This window comes from Camellia sinensis, chromosome 1 (assembly GCF_055761805.1).
Source record: "Camellia sinensis isolate YWXY chromosome 1, ASM5576180v1, whole genome shotgun sequence".
Taxonomy (NCBI): domain Eukaryota; kingdom Viridiplantae; phylum Streptophyta; class Magnoliopsida; order Ericales; family Theaceae; genus Camellia; species Camellia sinensis.
Window position 1 is genome coordinate 110,593,296 of NC_138961.1, and position 6,493 is coordinate 110,599,788.

Consider the following 6,493-nt stretch of genomic DNA (forward strand, 5'->3'; position numbering starts at 1 on the left):
CCAGTAAATTCTCATTAAATTACTCAGTATATTCCCAGTAAATTCTCATTAAATTACTCAGTAAATTCCCTGTAAATTCTTAGAACATTATTCAGTAAATTTCCAGTAAATTACTTATTAAATTGCCAGTAAATTCTCAGTAAATTACTCAGTAAATTTCCAGTAATTTCTCAGTAAATTACTGAGTAAATTTTCAGTAAATTCTTAGTAAATTACTTTGTAAATTCCAATTAAATTCTCAGTAAATTCCCAGTAAATTCTCATTAAATTATTCAGTAAATTACCAAAAAATTAATCAGTAAATTCCAAGTAAATTCTCATTAAATTACAGAGTAAATTCGCAGTAAATTCTCATTAAATTCACAGTAAATTTAATTTAAATTACTCAGTAAATTCCCAGTAAATTCTTCGTAAATTTCGCAATAAATTCCAAGTAAATTCTCAGTAAATTACTCCGTAAATTCCCATTAAATTCTTAGTAAATTCCCAGTAAATTCTCATTAAATTACTCAGTAAGTTCCCAGTAGATTCTCAGTAAATTACTTAGTAAATTCCCAGTTAATTCTCAGTAAATTACTCAGTAAATTCTCAGTAAATTACTCAGTAAATTCTCAACGAATTACTCAGTAAATTCCCAGTAAATTCTCTTAGTAAATTCCAAGAAAATTTCCAGTAAAATCTCAGTAAATTACTTAGTAAATTCCTAATAAATTACTCAGTAAATTCCTCGTAAATTCTCAGTAAATTCCCAACAAATTACTTAGTAAATTCTCATTAAATTACTCAGTAAATTCCCAGAAAATTCTCAGTAAACTACTGAGTAAATTTCCAGTAAATTCCCAGAAAATTCTCAGTAAATTCTAAGTAAATTCTATACTTAGAGTTTGAAATTTGAAGTTGAAATCTGAAAGCTAACTCTGTTATCTGTAATCTATTTTGTTATGTGTAAACTGTAATCCGTAATCAGGATTTCTTATAAAGAATGGTTGAACAACATGGAGGACCTTACCCACATTACGTGTCTGTTTACATGAGACTTGTAACAAGATAGACAGTTATGGACTACTTCGAGATCAAACTAAATGATTGATAAACGGATAAGTTACTGTAAGAATTAAAAATTCTGTTTCTGTATACTAATGACTTAAGATTGAGAAATCATTTCTGTGATATACTTCTGCGTAAATGTGCAAATGTTAGATATTGCAATTGTTCTGCACGGCACTGTGAACTAAAAAAAAAAAAAAAAAAAGAAAAAAAAAAGAGTGGGCATGGGCATATTCTATATTGATGGTGAGTTAACGGTATGTACTGGACATTTACCTCCTCCGGTGTACTTATATTGATTTGTATAATATGTGCGACATGATTCCGAATTGATTTCTTATTTTAATTAAACTGATCTGGCTAAGTGTTCTAACTCTGATATTAAGTGGTCAAATTATTTCGTCGCTAAATTGTTGAATTTCAAGCCAATATGGAATCTGGATGGATGTGAATACTGTAAACTTAAGGAAATCTATGACCTTATGGTTATGACTGATTAATCAAGCATGATTTTGAATTTGATTTTTGACTTTGTTTTGAGTGGCTCCCTTTGCTCAAAATAATGGTTGTTATAGTTGTTTAATGTTCGATTGAATTTATGACGGTATGACCAAGTATCTACAATGGTATGTTTGCGTGAATTTATAACACTATAGATTATTTACTTTGGTATAGTCATAACTACTTGATTTCTCCTTGTGTTACTGTATTTAGAAGTAATACTGTGAAGAATTAACGATATTGATTGGGATTCTTCTTCCCATCGTTCTGATCTTGTTACGAATTAGTATATATGGTTTTAAATCCATATAACGAAATGATTTTGTTGTGTTTTCGGAAATGGAAAATACAAAGAACAATTGTGAAGCTAGAAACTACATGCCTATACGACTTATTCATGTTTATTGAAATAATGTACAGCTTGGATTACCAGCTTATCACTAAGTGACTTCTATTATAGGAATTACCAAGTGCTGAGATTTGTATACGAACTATTAATGCCCGTTAACCATAAAGGTTTGAGCCGCATTTGATTTTACTAATAATTTACCCTGAACATGTAATTCCTTGATATGGGATTTGAGCTGTTCTTTGGAGTCTGTTAGAAATTTGATTTGAACTGATAATTTATAACAGGTACGACAGAAGTCACCAAGTCGTTGATTTAGAACATATGTGTTATTCTAAATTTAATTGTTGTAAGAAGCATATGCCTTTGAAACGTGAGTATGTAGTAATGTCTCCTTAACCTTTGAGGAATTATGATAATGGGGGTTGTTGTGAACCTAAAGAATTTGAATTATGTTTAATAGCTTATGAGTTGCATGCAATCGAATACTCGAATGAATTCATTTCCGTGAGTAATAAATTGAAATGTACAAGATTCATGAATAATGAGATGATGTTTTGATGATATTGAGTATTTTTATTAATTGGGTTACCAATTAGCTAGTAAAGATGAATTACTTGTGACTCTTGGAGCAAACTCCATTGAACTTGACTAAATAGGATTGTGAATTGTTAAATAATTGAGAAATGTTGTGTACCCAAGACGAAACTGGACTTGTGGCAGGGTGAATCAAGTTTGGAGGACCAAACTTTTTAAGGTCGGGAGGATGTAACGACCCCAAAATCCGTATTAGAGATTACCTTTACGGCCTATTGTGTTAATGCATTTTGATTTATTGATATGTGTTCAAATTGAGGAATTATTTGTTGAGCCACGACTGTAAAATTGAAATTACTGACCTTTACGGGTTCAGAAATCAAAATTGAGTACTTGGGTATTTTAATGGGAATTTTTAGAACTATTGGGGAAAATTAATTGGAAATCTATTTTGTCTGACTCGTTAATGCATGTTTAGGTGGTTAACTTTATACTGCAAATTGAAGGCCCTAGAGGCTTCAGAAACCAGAACAGGGGATATATTTATGATCAACACAATTTTTAGAGTCGCCTGGGAACTGTAATTGAAATTTAATTTTTCGCGATTCGTAAGGGCGTGTTTGGCTATTCCTATTGTTGAAAGCTTAGGTGTTGGTTATATGTATATATGGTTATGCTATGTGAGTGGTGAACTTATCATTTGGAAGTCAAATAAAATATTTGGGGGAGAGAGAAGAGAACCGTGAGAGAGAGGGAAGGAAGAAGAGGAAAGCTCCTCTAATCAACACTCATGGGGTTTTGAAGATGCTTGAAGGGGGTGAAGAAAGAAAAAGAAGATCATCCATGGGAAGCTTGGGAGGAATTGGAGAAAGCTAAGAGAAAGACAAGGATGGAACTAGGGTATGATCATCTATCTCGAATCCTTATGTTTGAGACATCAATTTCATGAAATCATGATAATAAGGGAAGCTTTGAACCCATTTGAGTTAGGGTTTTATGTATACATATTGATGGAACCTTGATTTCCTTAGAATTTCTTGATTGAAGAAGTATAGGCATTATATTTGTGTATTTTGAGGTTATGATGGTTGATGGAGAATAATATTGTGAAATTGGTCATGTATTAAAGGGTTTTGGACTTTGATTTACATGTAATTAAGGTTTGATTTTGAAAATGAAAAGCCCCAAAGTTTCAGCCATTTTCGGACAGCAATCTGCCCAGAACCGCACGTGCGGCCCTGTTTCCCGCACGTGTGGGAGACAGCTTTGTCCAGCCATCTTTGAATGAGCATATCTTTTGCCTCGGGGCTCCGTTTTGAGTGATTCTTGAGCCTAAAATCAAGCCCCGGAAGTCTAGTTTTCAATGGAAGTGGTCTCACTCCCAAATTCTAAATACAAAAATAGTTATGCCCAAATTAGTGACGACTGTTCACTTTCTATCAACTAATTTTATACCATTTCTTCACCTAAACCATTTCCCATTGATTTCTCCTGTTTCTGTGCCATGGAGTATAACTTATTAAGAAATAATGAGCTTGGTACCACCATGGCTAATTAAGTGAATGATCAAAGAGAATAAGTAAATGATCGAGTATAATCTCACATTATGTGTTGTGCACTGTACTTGTAGGTCGAGACGAGAACATCGTCCTATTACCACCGGGAACTGATCACTGTGAGTAGTAGTTCTGCAATCGTACGTTTACTTACCGTAAATAATTCTTATTGTTAACGCACTGTTCTTTGTAAGCATTTATGTTGTTTAGGGATCGGTGAGAACATTAAAAGATTATGTGCACTTCGGTATGACGCTGAAACTACTCTACATTCTGATTATGGTTAATGGTTATCCTTAATGGATAATAACCTGTAAATTACCTATAACTCCGCACAAGAATTATTAATATTATGCAACTGGTTGGCAAGAAGGGATTATGAATATAAACCCCGCTTAATGGGAACATGACATTTTGAACGTCCTATCCTGGACTCCTATAGCCTTATTTAGTTCGATACATGTTTTATGACATAGACATCTGCCTAAAATGGATTAACGAAATGAAAATCGAACAGAACCATGGGTTTCCTTATGTGTCAAAAAATGGAATATCAATAACATTGTTATATGACTCACGTTATGGTGTGACTTGTTCTATCCCCATGAATAGTACTGTAACGACACATGTGTTTCTGTAAATAATTATTATTAATACTTTGTTATATGTAAGATGACTATGGCTACATGTAATGAATCATAAAGGGAAATTTATGTGCACCATTGTGAACGGTATTTGTATGAACCTGGCATTATTATGTTATGTTTATTCACTTCGTTCATGCTATGACATAATATGAATTGTTCAGTCTTCAAGAACTATTGATTCCTAGTACGAAACTAAGTGCTGCAATACGAACCACCTCTTGAGTCCATACATACAAGAGCTAGGCTTAAAGCCAATTTGGTCCCTTTATGGGTCACCCGGTTATGTGAAATTATGAAAGATATAAATTGTGAAGATATGAAAGGAATAACTTGTGAACTTATGAAAGATATAATTTGTGAAGATATGAAAGGAATAACTTGTGAACTTATGAAAGATATAAATTGTGAAGATATGAAAGGTATAATTTGTGAACTTATGAGGCCGAGGGCCACTTTGTGAATTTGTGAACTTATGAGGCCGAGGGCCACTTTGTGAATTTGTGAACTTATGAGGTCGAGGGCCACTTTGTGAATTTGTGAACTTATGAGGCCGAGGGCCACTTTGTGAATTTGTGAACTTATGAGGCCGAGGGCCACTTTATGAATTTGTGAACTTATGAGGCCGAGGGCCAACTTGTGAATTTTGAAATTATGAGGCCGAGGGCCAACTTGTGAATTCTGAAATTATGAGGCCGAGGGCCAACTTGTGAAGTATGAATCTGTAACTTGTGAAATTATGAATCACAAAGGCCGAGGGCCAATTTGTGAAGCTATGCATCTAAGTTAAGCCAAGGGCTAATTTGTGAATGTGTGAACCCATCAGACCAAGGGCCAACCTATGAAGTTATGAACCGACAAGACTGTCCTGAAATGTGTACAGAATCAGACTAACCACAGGATTTTTGCATTTACTTATCTAATTAGAGAAATGTGTACATTGTAAGTAAATTAAGTTAATCTTTAAATTGTTTATGTACTACTGTTCACTGAGCTTGACTCACTTTGTCTCATGTCTGTTTCTGTAGGCACTCCACCTGGAGGTCAGTTTTAACCCATGGCATCCGTGCCTCTTTTGTCAACCTCAGAGTATCCAGGCACTTAAGTGAAGGCAGCCCTTTTTGCTAAACTTTTGATTTACACTCTGATTGTTTGCTTAAGGTTGATGTATATATAATTCCTTTGCCTGTCCATGTTGTTTTACGCCCAATTCTAAGGGCTGGGTCTGTATATATATATAGCTGTACATAGCTAACTCTCTGGTGCACGTCACCGTATGTTTATTTGCCTTATGTTCTGTCTGTGATCCTGGCATGATAGTGGTCGCTCAATGGATGCAGTTTTTTTTATTTATGTTAATTTATATTGGTAAATGCTTCCGTTCAGGCCCCATATGATATGTATACCAGGTTATGCGTCCGTTTCTGTGTAGGTCATGCCCAAACTTTTAGGGGCAAGTTTAGGGCGTGACATTCTCATTAAATTACTCCGTAAATTCCCAATAAATTCTCAGTAAATTCCGAGTAAATTCTCATTAAATTATTTAGTAAATTCCCAGTAAATTCTCTGTAAATTACTCATTAAATTCCCAGTAAATTCTCAGTAAATTACTTAGTAAGTTCCCAGTATATTCTCAGTAAATTCTCTGTAAATTACTCAGTAAATTCCCAGTGAATTCTCAGTAAATTATTGAATAAATTCCTAGTAAATTCTCGGTAAACTACTCAGTAAATTACATAGTAAATTCTCAGTAAATTCCCATTAAATTCTCAGTAACTTACTCAGTAAATTCCTAGTAAATTCTTAGTAAATTACTTAGTAAATTCCCAGTAACATCTCAATAAATTACTTAGTAAATT

At 33.7% G+C, this 6,493-nt stretch overlaps 1 long non-coding RNA gene across 1 annotated transcript; it reads left to right on the plus strand.

The window, feature by feature from the left end:
• Window positions 1-3,090: 3,090 nt before the first annotated feature.
• Window positions 3,091-5,931, plus strand: LOC145789902 (uncharacterized). The gene is made up of 3 exons (XR_014328377.1): window positions 3,091-3,334; window positions 4,065-4,109; window positions 5,663-5,931. It is a non-coding gene; the product is annotated as an uncharacterized LOC145789902 (long non-coding RNA).
• The last annotated feature ends 562 nt before the right edge of the window (window positions 5,932-6,493 follow it).